Source organism: Zalophus californianus, chromosome 14 (genome assembly GCF_009762305.2).
Source record: "Zalophus californianus isolate mZalCal1 chromosome 14, mZalCal1.pri.v2, whole genome shotgun sequence".
In the NCBI taxonomy this organism is placed as follows: Eukaryota; Metazoa; Chordata; class Mammalia; order Carnivora; family Otariidae; genus Zalophus; species Zalophus californianus.
The window spans coordinates 80748933-80765841 of record NC_045608.1 but is presented as its reverse complement, the minus strand read 5'-3'; the positions used below and the strand labels follow the sequence as shown (position 1 = coordinate 80765841).

General features: G+C 45.1%; 1 protein-coding gene across 9 annotated transcripts in view; it reads left to right on the top strand.

The window, feature by feature from the left end:
- BCL2 (BCL2 apoptosis regulator) overlaps nucleotides 1-16909 on the top strand; it is a 167408-nt gene that overhangs the window by 37557 nt on the left and 112942 nt on the right. Inside the window, exons 3-4 of one of the 9 annotated variants that reach the window (XR_003516840.1) lie at nucleotides 12127-12253; nucleotides 14716-14805. The exons of the other annotated variants lie outside the window; for them this stretch is intronic. The gene's annotated coding sequence lies outside the window, so the exon portion shown is untranslated. Of the gene's footprint in view, nucleotides 1-12126; nucleotides 12254-14715; nucleotides 14806-16909 lie in introns of those variants that run through there. 9 annotated transcript variants of the gene reach the window in all.

Sequence of the window (16909 nt, the reverse complement as noted above, 5' to 3'; positions counted from 1 at the left end):
CCTGAACGCCCCTGGGGTGGTCTGCTGCCCTCGAGAAGCACTGTAGGCCTTGGTAGACTCTCAAAAGGATTTCGGATTTTGTTTTGTGTGGGATGGGAAGCCAATGGATGTTTTTGAGCAGAGAAGTGAGGTGATCTGACTTAGGTTTTAGAGGAGTCTCCTGACGATAAATAGAATGGAAACTGAGGTTTCAACGTCTCTCAGTGAGAACTTGTTCCCCTGAGAGAGAGCTGCAGCGGGGCCGAGCTGACATCAGTCTTTCCCCCGTGCAAATCTGTCTGTCTGCCCCCGAGCTTTCCAAATCCCCCATCAGAGGGCCTCTGTAAGCAGCTCAGCCGAACTGGCTGTCCACTTCAGCGTGCCATCCCCATGGTGTCGTGTGTACCCCAGACCCTTTCCAAGCACGGGTGCTGGCTGTCCCCTCATCCCCATACACACCCCTCCACGGTTTTTACTCCCCTTCCTACAATAAATGACAGATCCATGCCAAGCAGTCAGGAGTAGCTTTGTAGTTGAACTTCACACTTGGGTTCCTTGGCCGGGGCGGCCCCCGCCTGTCCAAGCCTAACCCCCTCCAGCGCATATGCACCCCTCTTAGATCTGCTGCCCCCGCTCCAGACTTTGCTTTGGGCCTGCAGTCACAGAAGCATTTCCTGTAACTGGAATCCTCCATGCCAGGCCTGCCAGACAATAGATAGATAATTGGATAAATCCTAAACTGGAAACTGCAAACAATAAAAGAGAACACTACACGTAATGTAGTGTGCATGCTCCTCGGAGCTCGGCTGTTTACATATGAAACTACTTAAGCAAGTCCTTTATTTTTCAACAACAATGAAACTCGTTTAGTCATGAAACTCAGGGGCCCTCTCAGAGTGTGTTTAAGAAAAGAGTCAGGGCTGTATCGTGTTTAGCACCAGAGTGGAAAGGCACGTTCCAAATTCCCTTCTGTCCTGTGGGCCTGGTGGGTGTAGGGATGTCGAGGAAGTCGGGCGAACACAGTGAGGAGGGTGCTGCCTGCAGCTTGCCCTGCTTGGGGGTGGGGGTGGCAGGAGAGAAGCACATGATTATTGCTGTCGTGTGTGTGTTCTAGTGAAATCTCACATTATTTAACTCAGCGGTCTTCAGGTCACCCGAACTTTGGCCATCAAAAATTATTTCCAGATTTTTTTTTGACAGTAACGGATATTGGAGCCAAAGAATGAACGTGTATACCATAGTGGCTAAATAAATACTTCCTTGGGGACCACACACACACTTAGGAAGGCAGAATCTATTTCCGTTCTTAAGGGTGTTGGTGAACAAATGTTTGGGTTCTAGAAGGTCATAATATAATAATAGCAGGACTGTACTCCTCACAGCTTGAGTGTAGCTGGACTTCGAATTTTCTGTCTAAAAAATTCAGCTTTTATTTAGATTTACCAGTTAGATGGACAAATACCTGGACTCAGCCATGTTCCTGGAAGTTTCTTCCCCTGGAGGAAGTGGGGCTCCTGGTAGAAATCACTGCCGGCCTTCGCTCATATGTGGCAGGTTGAAGAAAACTTTACTGCTTCAAAAATAAGAGTGGGAAGAATTCAAATATTGACCTTTGTGGGTATCCAGTGTGGGAGAAGTGTTATTTAAAATACCTTTACAAAAGGTCAACTCCCGTGGTAGATGGGCCTAATCAGAGTTTAGCAGGAAGTTCAGGTATCAGTGTATAAAATTGTAGGAATGATCCAGATTTGGCCAAATCAGAAGAGAGGGAGAGAAAAATATCTTTCCCTCCTTTTTGATCTGAGGGGGATTGGAAATAAGAAGAATCAGGGCCTCAAGAATGAGGACTGAGAACAGAATAGGAACATGGCTCCCTAGAGCCTTTCTTGAAAAAAAAAGGTTCAGTTTCCCCAAAGTGACTTTTTTCCTTTTCACAAATGTGTTTTTCTTCCTTATTGAGAAATATCATCTCAGTAATCTTGGTTCATCCTTTTACCCTCTCCTTACTGTTCATTTGATCTGAGATGCTTATGACACAAGAAGCAGAAAGCATCTTGATCAGGAAGGTCTGAGAAAGATCTCAGCTTTGTCTGCTAACTATCGTCTGCCGAGTCGAGTTAGGGGGTAGCCACAGCCTTTGATCATAAACCGTGGAACGGTTAGAGCTGGAAGGAACCTCAGAGTCACCTTGTTACCTCCCTCATTTCATAGATAAGAAAAATAAGCTCTAAAGAGTTAAAGAGACTGTCGGAGCTTGAACAGCTAATTGGTGGCTGAGCTAGCAATCTAGGGGTAGATTTTTGATGAGGAACTTTCTGAAGTTCTTCAGATAAGCTCATATAACCGACACAGAGAGTAGGAAGGACTTGAAGATTCTTTTTTTTTTTTAACCATAGGCTGTTTTAATTCTTTATCAGTGTCAATTTACTTTGGTTTGCCTTTGACCTTCACCATCCCCGCTGAACCCATAAATTGTGGTTGTTAATTTGCTCTCTTTGACATGTTTGTGAAAGACTCTCTTTTTAAGGAGTCAGTAGGGTTTAGAAGGGAGAGTGTTTGTTGTGCCTTGCATATGTCTACTCTGCAACCCAATTCAGGATGGCCTTGGAAGTTCTTAGTAGGCTGACACCATGGGAAACCTGGATGGTGTTGCTCTGTAAAAAGTTTGCAGGATGCGGTCTCCACATGCATTGGTTGATTAGTTTTGCAGGAAAATCTGACCAAGAGAAAGCATTCTGCCCCTGGCATTAGCTTTGTTCTTCATGTGTCCAATTTAATACTCTCTCTGTTTTGTCTATAAAATTCACCACTTAGAAAGAACTGTCCTTGCGTAGAAAATGGACTTGATTTTTTAAAATAGATATAGAATTATGGAAATATTGCTGCATTACCAAACCCTCCTAAAAGGTTGAGAGGCTTTTTATTTGGTCCCTGTCTTTCCTGTGATTTGAGACTGGGTTATAAACAAGCCGTAATGCAAAGGATCTACCAAGAGATGTACAGCAGAAGCAGCCTCAGAAAGAAATTGAATTTATAGGCAGTGAGATAGGATAATTAGTTTTTATATTTAAAAATATCCTCAAACCAGAAGAGTCTGTTGTCTCAGATAGGGACTGGAATTGAGTTTGAATCCCAGTACCTCAATAATAGTTTGGTGGAAATTGTCTGCTTTGTATAAAATAAATCTGCAGTGTGCATGTGTCTGTATGTACATGTCATGTATATATTCGTCTCAAACACATGAATTAAAGTGTCCAATTAAAAAAATTCAGATTGCATAAACTACTTACAATTCTTAGCCTTAAATGTTGTTGATAGAGCTAAAGATGATCCGATTAGCCCACTGTCTGCCTTTTTTCTTGGAGTAGTTATTTGGAGTTCAAAATCAGCCAAACAGAAACCTTTTCTGCTTTTTGCATGGGGAGCAAGCACTGTATCTGATGTTTGCTCCATTTTATGTTTTGTCTCCAACTGTGGATCACTACAGAATGTCCATTTAAAATACTCTCCGTAGGTAAAATGATGGAAGATGGGAGTATGACGTGTCCAGTGGTGTTAGATATGCGTCAATTCAGCGTACCTTCTGTAACAACAGTGTTTTTGCCACTGGTCTCTGTTGTTCTCAATTGGCAGAAACCAGATCCTGGTTTTGGAACTTGAGTGGATTTTTTTTTTCCAGGGTTGCATCATGACTTTGGGAGGGCATCCTGTCTGAAGTGTGCTGTCTCGCCGGGCGGGGTCAGCGGGGCGGTGGGGTCGGGGGGTGGGGGGGGGAGAGAAATAGCATCTGCTAGCTATGCTGGAGGCTCCCATGTGTGGGGTCTGCCACTGGTTCTTGGCTGAGAGTTCAGCTGGTGAAACTGCCACTGCTCGGGGAACCCTTGTGTCCGCGGAGAGAGGTCTAAGCATGGGATGAACTTGGAAACCGGAGGAAACCAGGTCTTCCTCCTCACGGGTTCTCCCTGGCCCTGGGTACCTGCCGTCTGGATCATATAGAAGGTTTCACCAACCCTGCGAGCCTTCTGTCTCTCTGTCTCTCTCTCTCTCTCTCTGCCTCTTGTCATAAATCTCTGTTTCCACGGAAGGAAAGGAGATGGTGTTAAGGCATAAGCCTCCAGGTCCGCTCTTGTTATGTCAAACTCCAAGATGACGTCCAAAACCTTTTTTTGAACTGGAATGCTAGATTAGGTGTCTGAGCCACTCATTGCCTGGGGCTGGGAAATCTTTCTGTTGTGGAAAGGTGGCTGGCTGGTTGGGGTGTGGGTGTGTGTGCGGATGTAGAAAGTGAGGTGGGCTTTGGAACACCATTCTCCTTACCAGTTGTCTCAGGGGGACTGAATGCAGAAAAAGGCAAAGCTCAGGGCACCTAAAGACTAGAGAAAGTTGGCAAGGGGAGATCATCCATTGTTTCAGAGCAGTTTTGTTCAGGTACAGATTCTTGCAGTTGCTTGAAGTTTCCAGTGTCGGATCAGATCAAGTTTTCTTTCTTGCGGCACCAACACCTCATATGCTTGTTTGCCATCTGTTCATTTCCATTGCAAACTGCTCTTTACACAGTGCTACTCGGTGTTAATTAGGACATGTGTCTCTTTGTCATTCATCTGGGGAAGGGGTTAATGATGATTTATGTCCCTCTAATTGGTTTTTCTCCAAACTGTTATATGTCATTTATTATTTTATAAGAACCCCAAGAGAATGGAAAGAGGATGAGCATCTAATTTTTATTCCCCATATTCTTTGTTTAAGAAATGTGGTCTTCCAAGTTTTTTTTTTTTTTAGATTTTATTTATTTATTTGAGAGAGAACGAGTGGGGGAGGGGCAGAGGGAGGAGCAGACTCCCCATGGAGCAGGGAGCCCGAAACTGGACTCGATCCCAGGCCCCTGGGATCATGACCTGAGCCAAGGGCAGACGCTTAACCAACTGAGCCAGCCAGGCGTCCCCAAGTTCTTAAGTAGTAATACATATGAGCGTGATTTTACTGCTTATCAGCGGACAATTTATTACTATTCATGCTTGTTGATTTATGTTAGTTTATTTTTGAATAGGTAACATGGCCACATGATTCAAAATTCAGAAGATCCCAAAAGGTGTGCAGGGGAGAATCTTCTTCCTACTACTATCCCCAGATAACAGGTTTCCTTTCTCAGAATCTATGTTATCAGGGTCTTGTGTGTGTGAATATTCATACTTATGTAATTCACATGTGCGTGTATATATATGGTCTATACAGATGTACATGTATGAGTATGTATGTGTATACTTATTTTCCCTCTTTTTATACAGAGTGTGGCAAACACATGCTCTTTTGGATATGCGCTTTTCACTTAAATATATTTTGGGATTCAGTGGTATCAGTAAGTTAGAAGCAGGCATCCTCTTGCTTTGTTAAAGCTACGTTGTATTGATATACTATTAGCTAGTTCCTTACCGACAGACATTTAGGCTGTTTCCAGTTTTTTCTGGGACAGACGATGATGTGGTGAATAGCTTTATATTACATGATTTTGTGTATCTATAGGAAAGAAATCCCAGAAATGGAATTGCTGTAGCCCAAAGTCGAATGCGTTTGTCATTTTTTTTTTAAGATTTTATTCATTTATTTGACAGAGAGAGAGACAGCGAGAGAGGGAACACAAGCTGGGGGAGTGGGAGAGGGAGAAGCAGGCTTCCCGCTGAGCAGGGAGCCCGATGCGGGGCTCGATCCCAGGACCCTGGGATCATGACCTGAGCCGAAGGCAGATGCTTAACGACTGAGCCACCCAGGCGCCCCTGTGTTTGTCATTTTGATTGATTCTGTCAAATTGCCCCTCCTAGAAGCCAGCACTTTACAGCTCTGACAGCAGCACGAATAGCCTTTTGTACATTTGTGACAATGACCGATGAAATAACTCTCTCAGTTCGTGGTCTAATTAGTCCTTTATCTCATTTTGAGTGATGTTGGTTAGAGTGAGCAATTTAAAGTAACAGAAAAATACATGTACCTAGATGTATATATAATATATATATATATATATCCATTTCAAAGATGGAAACCTATCTGTGCATTTTTCCTCTATCCCCTTAAAACACCAGTAAACTGTATCTGGTTTCTAATAAATTAGATAGCAGATTTATACATTGTTATGTTATCGACAGCCTATATGCTGTAAACATTGAAAGATACCTAATCTTATCCTTTATATGATTACCAAAGCATATTGCTGAAATCAGATTTCAACTGAAATTATTTTCCAGAATAATGCATTTCTAACTAATCTAATTAGACATCGATTTGTAAGGGTACCTTACCTGATATCTTTTAAAATACAGTATTTTAAGGCAGTTAAACTCTGATATACATTGCTTTTTACAAAAAGTACATGGATTCTAGAGAAAACACATTTTGACAGATACAATAGAAAAAATGTCATTTTAGATGAAAAATGGCCACCTTCTCCTTGATATTTTTCTTCGTAGTGAGCTTTAGATGGCAATCCCTTTTGGATATTTGTAATGACTATTGCCTTGCTATGCTAACTGCATCCGTCTAGATGATCCCATGACCCCTATCGGAGAGAGAAGTCAGGAATCTGTTATTTGGATTAGGTCTCCTGGCCCATGTTCCTTACTTGCTCTCAAAAGTTACAAAAATCTCTACCAGTTGGAAAATACATTGTTCATTTCTCAATACACCGAACTTTCTATCTTACATTTTTTAAAGGTAAGCTAATAATTTACATATTTAGAGATGAGTACTGTCCATGGCATGGATGCTATCTTATTTCCCCTGGAAATCCCTGCCTGTGGTTTCCTCAGGCCATGAAAAGAGATGGCTTCTTCGGCGAGTACGAAATTTGAAAACCAAGCACCTGCTGCATTAGAAATAGGGTTTTCCCTTTGGGATAAATATACTTGCCACAAACATGCAAATACTGCAGCAAACTTTGTGAATGATAAAATAGGGATATTTCTACTGCCCAGCCAGGAAATCAACCAGTCTCTAAAAATGAAGTTGCTTGAATGTTTAATGACAGTTTTGAATTGTTGAAATACTCCACACTGTCATGAAACCAATTTTAGTCCTCCCTCACATCTAGACTCACAAATCTTTAGAGCCCGAAGGAGATCTGGAGATGGTCTCAGTTTCGTAGGAGAGAAAACTGAAGCTGAGAGAAGTTTAGCATCATTTTGGTGAGTGAAGATCAAAGCTGGCACTCTTGAATCCTGGCGCCAGACCTCACCTGGCTAAATTGTTCCAGAAATCTTGCTTAAACATGAGTTTTTTTTAAAACTAGAAAAAATGTATACTCTTTGAGAAATCAGTTCTAAGATCTCTTGGTAAAACCCTTTGGTAGGTGGACTTAAAGTAGGGTTGGTTTTGTCAAAGACCCTCCTCAGGAGAAAACCACAGAATGCCCTTTCTAAGAAACATCTAGACAGTGCCCCTGTTGAGACAGACCTGTGGGGAGACACAGTCTTCAGGGATGTTCCCCATGGTGTGGAGATACCCTTTGGCACAGTGAGGACTTTCTAGTGACTTCAGCTACGAGTGAAGAGAGAAGCAGGAGGACGGGAATGTTGGGGAAAATAAAGGCATTGCCACTGATTAGCTGGGATTGGTTAGAAATGCGTTGTTTTGTGCAAAGCTTTACGGAAACCTCTTGTGAGGACTTTTTTTTTTTAAGATTTTATTTATTTATTTGACAGAGAGACACAGCGAGAGAGGGAACACAAGCGGGGGAGTGGGAGAGGGAGAAGCAGGCTTCCCGCGGAGCAGGGAGCCCGATGCGGGGCTCCATCCCAGGACCCTGGGATCATGACCCGAGCCGAAGGCGGACGCCTAATGACTGAGCCACCCAGGCGCCCCTCTTGTGAGGACTTTTGTTCTGTTTTTAGGAAAGAAGGAAGACAGAGAAAAGACAAAAAGAGAAAAGGAAGAAGGGAGAGGGCAGGAGGGAGGAAACATGGGTCTTACCCACATCACACGCAGGTCACATACCTTCTCAAAAGTCTCTTCCTTGGACCAGAGGGACCATTGCTATTTGGTGGCAGCTGCCTTAACCAATAGTCCAGAGCTTTTAAGTATTACAACTGTGTCCTCTGCCTCCCAAAGCTGTATTTCCTTCCCAAGCCCTTCATCCAAGGCTGAGGCACCGGTAGCTAACTGTGGACTCCCTATGAGACCTTTGAACCTCGGCAAACCTGAGGTTAACCTACTGGCCTCCCTCCTCCTCAGCCGGGCCCGTTTCCGAACTCCTTTTCACTGAGTTGCATCGAAGTCCTCCAAGTAGGCCAGTTTGGAACTCGGGGATTGTCCCTGGTTCCACCTGCAGCCCCGCCCCCCCACCCCCCCACCCTTCCTCCGTGCCACCCTCCACCACAGTCTCACCTCACAACCTCCTCCTTTCTTCTTGAGTGGCTGCAGCAGTCTCCAAGAGGTCTCTGCCACCCAGTTTTTGCCTCTTCCCAACTTGTCTTCTAGATTGTTGCCAGAGAATGCTTTCTAGGAAAGCCTGTCCAATCGCGGAATTCCCCTGCCTGAAATGCTCCATTTGTTTCCCATCCCCCACAGAGAAGCTGGCCTGATTGGCCCACACTCAGTCCTTGACCCATGCCTCTTGCTGTTCTGCATCCTCCCAGGCCACACGCTAGGCACTCCCCTCTACTCCCCCACCCTCAGGTGCACCACTGTGTTTTCCTACCCCCTGACCTTTGCACGTGCTATTCCTTCTGAGCAGTACCTTCTGCTTCCTCTGCTTCCCTCTTCCTTGTCTGATTCTTACTGATATTTCTGATCTCAGCTTAGATGGCACTTAATTAACAGACTCTTGCACACATTTACCGTGTGCAAGAGGTGGTTTAAAGGTTTTAGGTGTATTTATCCATTTACTCCTCAAAACCTCAGGAGAAACAAAGGATTATTATCCCTATTTTATGGATGAGGAAACTGAGACTTTCTCTGAGTGATAAAGTAGCTTCTCTCACTAGTCCGCTGGTGCAAGGCTGGGTCAGAAGCCATCTTTTGCCACTGTTAGCACTTGATTTCGATTTGTATGCATATATGTATGTGTGTATCTATACATGTGTGTATATGTATATATATTATTCTTTGAGTCGGTAATATAAACATATATTATGAAATTTAAACGATACAAAGCATACAGTGACAAGGAAGTCTCCGTCCTAACTTTGTATCCTACCCACTTTTCCCTAGAAACAACTATTGCTACAAGTCTCTTGTATATCTTTCCAGGGGGTGCGTATAAATATAGATGTATGCAGTATATAATTTTGTTCTTACATTTGTGAGAGCATATTCTGCTTGCCATTTTTAATTTGCTTTGTTTACTTAGCAATAATCCTTGGGGTTTGTTCCCTATCAATACGTTTAAGAGCTTCCTCTTCTCTTTTATGGCTAAATAATAGGCCATCATAGGGCTATGCTGTAATTTTTTAAATCGGTCTGCTTTTGTTGGATATTTAGATTGTTCTCAGACTTTTGCTAGTACAAACATTGCTGCAAAGATTGGCTTTTTACAGGCACCATTTTGCACACATATGAGTTTTATCTGCAGGATAAAATCCTGGAATTGGAATTTTGGGTCAGAGGGTAAGTGCATTTATAATTTTGATAGATAGTACCAGATTGTCTTCATAGCGGATGTATCTACTTATTCTTTGGGTAGTAATTTATGAGAGTACCTCTTCATACCCTCACCAGTGTATGTGTGATGAAATGTTCTGATGTCCACCATGCCTAATACATTTACTCTGCATTTCTCTTACTATGAGTAAAGTTTAATATCTTAATGTGTCTGTGAACTGTTTGATTTTCTTTTATATTAGCTGACTGTTCATTTGGCTTGGTTGGGTCTTTTCTTATTTATTTATAGGCATTCCTTACATATTGATGAAGTTAGCCTTTTGTCTCTGATTTATGTTCCAAATAGTTCCCTGGTTTATCATTTGTCGTTTGTCTTTGTTTATGGTATTTTCCCCCCCAGGCAGAAAATTGTATTCGTGTAACCAGGTTTATCAGGGGTTTGAGTCACAGTGAGACTGACCTGCGCCATGCCTAGATGATAAAATGCTCTTCCACGTGCATGCACGTGCGTGAAGTTGTTTCAGAGAGAGAATGGGCCGAGTGTACAAGCTTAGAAAAACAGATCCTAGGGTCCCACTGACCTAACTCTTAGCCCTGGCTTCATCTCGAACTTGTTCCATAATCTTGGAAGAAATGTTTAGATAGGTTATTCTTGCCTCCGTCCCGGGGTTACTGTGAAGATCAACTGGGACAATAGGAACGTGTCTTGCATTTAATTACTGAGAGCTGCCTTTATGGTGTTATTATTTCTTTCCAAATGCAATAATAGTTGCAGGAGGACAGAAGGCCTTTCTTCTCTTCCTCTGCATTCCTCTTGCCATCCTCCCGGCGCTCCCAGCCCCAGCTCGGTGCTCTGCTGAAGCGCATGAGCGCTCATTTTGATTGCTTCACTGTTTATTTTGATCTGAGAGGGAAAGGGCTGCGGAGTCCTCGCCGGAGCCACCTGGAGTGCCACAGGTGCTTCTCCAGAGTCCTCACTTGCCAGGCGTCTATCTTCCCAGGCCCTTGAGGACCCTGGCGGCTTGCCGGATCCTGAAGTTTTCTTTCCTTCCCCCGGTCATCAGGGAGCATGCGCGTTCTTGCCGCCCCCCCCACCCGGCGCCCCCCGCCCCCCGCCAGCTCTGCCGTTCCCCTTGCGTCTGTGCCTTCCGTCTGTGGACACTCTTTCCCTGGTTGAGTCAACAGTCACCTCACCTCCCATCCCTGGGTCTCTGCCGGCTGGTGCCCTCCTTGTTCCATCCCGTTCGGAGGGGCATTGATCCAGTGTGCTGCACGTGTGCACGTGCTAGGCGCCCAGTAAGCACTTGTGACCACGAGCGAGGAGAAAAGAGAGGTTGGTTGTAGGTACTGATTGTAAGAGCCATACATCGCTGGCTGGGTCTCCATTCCCGTAGGCCAGATGGGGAGGGATAATACAAAGTAGTAAGTTTTTTAGTGGATGATCACCCTAAAAATTTCTATGATGTCAGCTTCTGTTCACGTCTATTAAAATTTTGGCTAGTTGGGGCGCCTGGGTGGCTCAGTCGTTAAGCGTCTGCCTTCGGCTCAGGTCATGATCCCAGGGTCCTGGGATCGAGCCCCGCGCGTCCGGCTCCCTGCTCGGCGGAAAGCCTGCTTCTCCCTCTCCCACTCCCCCTGCTTGTGTTCCCTCGCTCACTGTGCCTCTCTCTGTCAAATAAATAAAATCTTTAAAAAAATAAATAAAGTAAAATTTTGGCTAGTTGCTGTAGGATTTAACTCTTTCAAAATAATATGATGCAGGCTGTTCAAAGACACCAGTAATTTGGAGGCAGAGCTGAAAGTTAGGCCTTCATTTCTCGATTTTTATCTCTGTTGGTTCCTTCAATCCTCTGCCTTTTTCAGTATTTCCTTTGTGTACTTAGTTTTAACAGTGGCCCCTTGCCATTCCAGTGGTAGGAAAGGCAGTGGAGCAGCAAATAAAGCCATCTCGTATTTAATTTTGCCACGATCCTCGCCACTAGTACAGTCAAGCTCAGAGCACAAGTGGTGAGTTTTATGGTGGGGCATATCGGATGTTGGTCATGACTAATCTGAACCCTGCCAGGATGCTGTCAGGGAGTGAGCTGAAGGGCAAAGGCAAAGAACAAACTAGGAGGAAAAAGGCAATAGAGGAAATAGTACATCTAGTTGGTTTAATTTTATGGGAGCCTGCAGTGCCATAGGGGATGCAGAAATGAGTAAGTCACAGCCCCTGAAACCAAAGGTAGGACCTACTGGGTACTGAGCACTGTCTTACATTTTTACACTTGAGATTTGCAACAATCCTAAAAGATGGGAAACTTTATTCCAATTTTTATGGGTAAGGGAATTGAGTAACTTGCGATCCCATAGTGATCACAGAGTCAGGGTTATAATGGGTGAAACTGGTCCTGAAGCCCAGGGTGTTTGTTGGCACTGAATTGCCTTCCAGGAACGCGTGGTCCAGTAAAGGGTAGTGGGTCATAAAGAGTGATGTGACTTGTTTCTGGTGGAAATGTAAAAATAATGACACGAACATAAGAGAAAGATACTGATACCCTTGGCTTTTCTTTCTGGTTGGAGCTTTCGGCTCCGTGGTGCTGTTCAATATGGTGAGCATTCAAGAGAGAAAGGTCACTCATCAGCTGTCCTGCTCCTCCGGCCCTCACCTTGATCAAAGAAGTCTGCTTACCACCTGACTCACCTGCAGGTAACAAAACAGGTTTCTAAAATATGTAATAAAGGAGCACGGCCTGTTCCTCTCTGGCAGCGGTCCTAGTGGAAGTAAAACTACACCCAGCTGCCTGGAACGCTGGGCCCAATGGGTTAACTGAAAAAAGAAAAATGCTCGAGGTTCCTGAGTTCCATTGGGATGTTACTAGAATGTTCTGTAGCTTGCCCTCGCAGCCCTCACTTCACACCCCCCATACCTCTGCTGTATATTTGGGGGCAAGTCGTTTCACCATCCACATCAGATGCCCCGAAATGCTGACATTTTCTTGGGAGGATTTCAGCCCCTCTGTGAAAGACGTCACTTATCTCCTCTGTTCCTTCTAGAAGTAGCTTCTTTACCCCAGCTTGCAATCTTGCTGTATTCCTATGTGTTTTGGAAACAAAGCGTGCAGTAGGAGAATTCCTGCTTTGTGAATATCGGATCACTTTGTTCCCTGGCACAACAATCTCTCCTTTGTATTAAGCATCTGAGAACAGAAGTTCTAAAAAACATTTTTATATTCCCTGTTGATATGGGTTCTTTATTTTGGGACAACGGTTTGGTGTTTGTTCCTCTGTCAAATTCTGATGTACTTTCCCTTTCTCCAATGACGGGGATGCTCCGCACCCACAGCCAGGAACTGTGCTAGAGTCGTGGTGATGAGTGGTTGGTTGCCTACCCTCTGGGGACTTTCTCATTCGGTCCCTCTTGCCTCCAGTGAGTGGCCCATGGCATAATGGGATGGCCAACTGGTCAGAGCACAGGCCACTAACTCGCTGGCCCGACCATGAGCCGAGTGGCTGAGCCAACCAGCTACCAAGAGACCAGATGGGCAGACAGACCAAAATAGTCACTTACCCACCTCCTTCCTGGAAATGCAGAAGGGCTGCCCTGGAGGTCCAAGAAGGCCTAATTTGGTCAAAAAAAAACCTCCCTTACTCTGAACCAGAGGCTGAGTTGTGACCTTTGTGTGAGTTCCCTACCTCCAGTGTTTGATTTTCCCCAAACCCATTCGTACATCCTCAGGTTGGTCAGCCAGGTCAGCAACAACTAATTGGTAACAAATAGCTTAACGTGAAAGAACTTCTGATTATTTTCCTTTTGTACTTTTTGTACAGAGTGCTTGGACTTTTACTCCAAAGAAAATAAATATATGTGCTTTCTTCTTTAGGCAAACCCAGTATTATCAAAATTCAGTTTTGTGAGACAAAGTAGGACATTTTTTCCCTCCTGGAAAATTTATCACCACATTCTTTAAATGGCATAGACAGCATAATAAAAATATTCTTTATTGCCCCAAAATGTTTCTACTTCTGGGTAAGGTTCAAAGCGTGTTGGCTCCTTGTGTTTTATCATTTTGGGTCAGAGATGCGTTTCTTGCTCCTCATTTCTTCAGGGAATATTTATCTTAACGCTTCCTGTGGGCCAAGCATTGTGCTGGTCTTCTCCGCGTCTGCCTTGATCCTGATGGGAGCAGATGGATGTGGTGGGTGCTTTTCTCGGGAGGTTTGCTCTCACCCACAAGCCAGAAGCTGGTCCTGGAGACAGCTGGGATCGCTCCTGGGAAGCTGGGGCACCAACAGGAGGCCCCTTGAGCCCGAGGCACGGGGATGGATTGGATTATTTTCTAAGTAGAAGAACATTCTACTCCTCCTGTTTAACCTTCCCTTGCCATCTAAAATGGGGAAATCACTCTCCAAACAGACAAGCTCAAGGCATAATAAAAAATACCCTCTCCTAGGCAGCCCGACAGTACCTGCATTAGTCAGTGTTTGGATAAGAACAAGCCCCTTGAGGGGGAATAGAACCCTTCTCCAGACCTTAATTGATTTTTGTGTTCGTTCTGCTGCTTTTAATTCTTTGTGGAAAAGTGATTTGTAGTGCAAAGGGGCTTTACGTGTTACAGGTGCTGTATTATATAAGACCGTTCTTATCAAAAGATCATTGCTGCTTGTTTGACTTTTTTTTTATTTCTGATCCAACCCATGTTTATTTTTCTTTTTTCCTTTTATTTCTTCTTGTTTATACAGTCATTGTTCCTCTTACTTCTCTTGCTTTACCAACCCCCATCATCTGCCAGGGAACTGGGAGGAGATGGGGAACTTGATTTCTTCTTTCTTTAATTATCAAAACCAGGGCGCCTGGGTGGCTCAGTCGGTTGGGCGACTGCCTTCGGCTCAGGTCATGATCCTGGAGTCCCGGGATCGAGTCCCGCATCGGGCTCCCTGCTCGGCAGGGGGTCTGCTTCTCCCTCTGACCCTCTTCCCTCTCGTGCTCTCTATCTCTCATTCTCTCTCTCTCAAATAAATAAATAAAATCTTTAAAAAAATTGTCAAAACCAATTGGCTGGACATCTTCAGAAATGGTCCCTTTTCCCCCTTAGTGAGTTTGTTACATAACATGGAGCCTCATTAGTTATAAACTGACCCCTAAGGACTTGTGTTGTGTTCATTCCTAAGGATTAAGGCCATCCTGGCCCGGTTACCCCTTTGGGATCCACGCCGTTGTGCACGCCTGATGACCAAGGTGAACCTGGCTCAGGAACAGGGCAGCTCCTTATAGATGTTCGCGGTCGTGTAAGAAAGTTCTATGGAACGGTGGCGACTAAGATCTTTTTTGGTAAAATGAGGTTGTGAAGCCCTCAATCATGTGCCTGTTAAACAATTTACACAATAAATCCAGAACTTGGAGCTCCAAAGGGTATTGGCATGTTTTTAGTTATGTTGCTAGGGAACTCTGCCTGTGTCCTCGCATGATACATTGCTCTGTGAATGCGTCCGCGTGCGTGCATGTGTGTGTATGTATGGATGAGAAAAACGAGATGGTCCCTTGTTAGGTCCTATAGGGAAAGACTCGCTAGACTTCTACCATAACTAATAGGACAGAATTTGTTTACAGCAGTAGTAACGTGACCAAGAATAAAGCAGATGAGGAATAGCCAGGCACGATCAAAGCACATCTAATAGATCAGGTTTCTGGAACATCTGAGTCTGAGCGTTTGGTTTTCATCACGATATGTTGAGAGGTTGCTTTAAAAGCAAGAAAGGAGAAAAGGCCAGCTACAGGGAACGGTAACTGAGACAATTAGAAAGCAGATGTGTGCACTTGAATGCAGTCGGCCACATTCACAGGATCCACACTCTCTCCTGTCTGTGCGGCTGGAGGGAGAGTTCCGTCAAAGGTCACATCATAAAAATCTGAGCCACTCTCTTTTCTGTGTTCAACATAGATCCCCACATTGGGTGGCTTTGTGAATTGTGACTTGCTTTCTTGTGGGCCCAGTTCACACCTGTCTTTGGAAGTCCATTCTGGGTGACCTTGCCACCTGCAACACAGACGGGGAAAACACTTGCTGAGTCTGGTTGTCTGACATCCAGGTGGGGCGGGAAGGTGACCCCCTGGGTGGCTGTGAGGTGTTACCCAAGGATACTGGAGGCTGGGATGAAAATAAAAGCAAACCGTTTCCCCTTGGGCAATGCATCGACTGCAGTCAGGAGTCTCCTCCTGATAAAATGCTGCGCCTTTGTTCTGCTCCCCGCGTGTTCATCCATGTGCTAGCTGTGAGACAGTTCGTTCAGTTTTCATCCACCTGGCACGGCTTCAGCGTCAAGGGCAAGGTGCTCCGCAGCTGCCGCAGGGAGCTGCGTGCAAACAGAGCCCAGCAAAAAGGCCCTCGGTGCACACACACCGCGTTTGTGTGCTGCGTTCTGCTTCTCTGTCCCGGGGCATGCTGGGAACATGATCATACTGTCCTGCTCATTCTGGGGCGGGGGCTGGTGCCCTTGAACTGGTTTCGCCACAGTCATCAATAGGCCTGTTCATGTGGGAGTTGACAGCACATTTTGCTGCAGCCTTACATGCCGCTGGGCTCAATGTGAGCATTCTTCTTAGAGTGAGCAGAGGGCATGGGACTTCCTCCAGCCAGGAGAGTCACAGCCTGCACCACAGATCGAAGATACTTGATCCAGGCCACGGGGGAGCACTTAGCTTTCCTTTTTTTGGGCTAAATAAAATTTGATGAGCAAACGTTTGTGATTAAGCTCTATTGTGAGGTTTTCAGATAGTGCATCACCTAATCACTGAAATCTTTGTCAGACACTGTTTTGCAGCTTAATCTACAGAAGAAGCCAGTGACAGGCTCTGTGACATCCTCTGTTTTCATTATAGTCGATTCTCAATCATCTGAATCACTAGGATGAATTACCATCATCGATGATACAAACCCACCAAAAGTCCAAAAATACTCTGTGTTTGATATCAGGACGCGGCCCGCGGGCGTGTGAGCACAGACGTTCGGCCGCTGAGCGGCCCCAGCTCAGGCCCTCCGGGCTCGGGCTCGGCTCCAGCTTTCCCTGAGAGGGGTACAGGGTCCAGGGGGGTGTCCTCTGGAGTAGAGGAGGTGGGGCCGGGGGGGCCGGGTAGAGAAGGTGATCATCAGTCCGCGGTGCGTAGCATCGGCTCGGGAGAAAGCTGACCAGGCTGCTCTGATGACATCACATGGGTATTTTCTTTATACTTTTTTAAGATCAAAGTAGCACATGTGTATGGCGAAAAGCCAAATAGTCCGGAAGGCGTTTAATGAAAAATTGCAGCCCTTGCGTTGCTCCTCTTCCCCCCCTGGCCTGCTTCCCAGAGGCAACATCCAACCCTCCC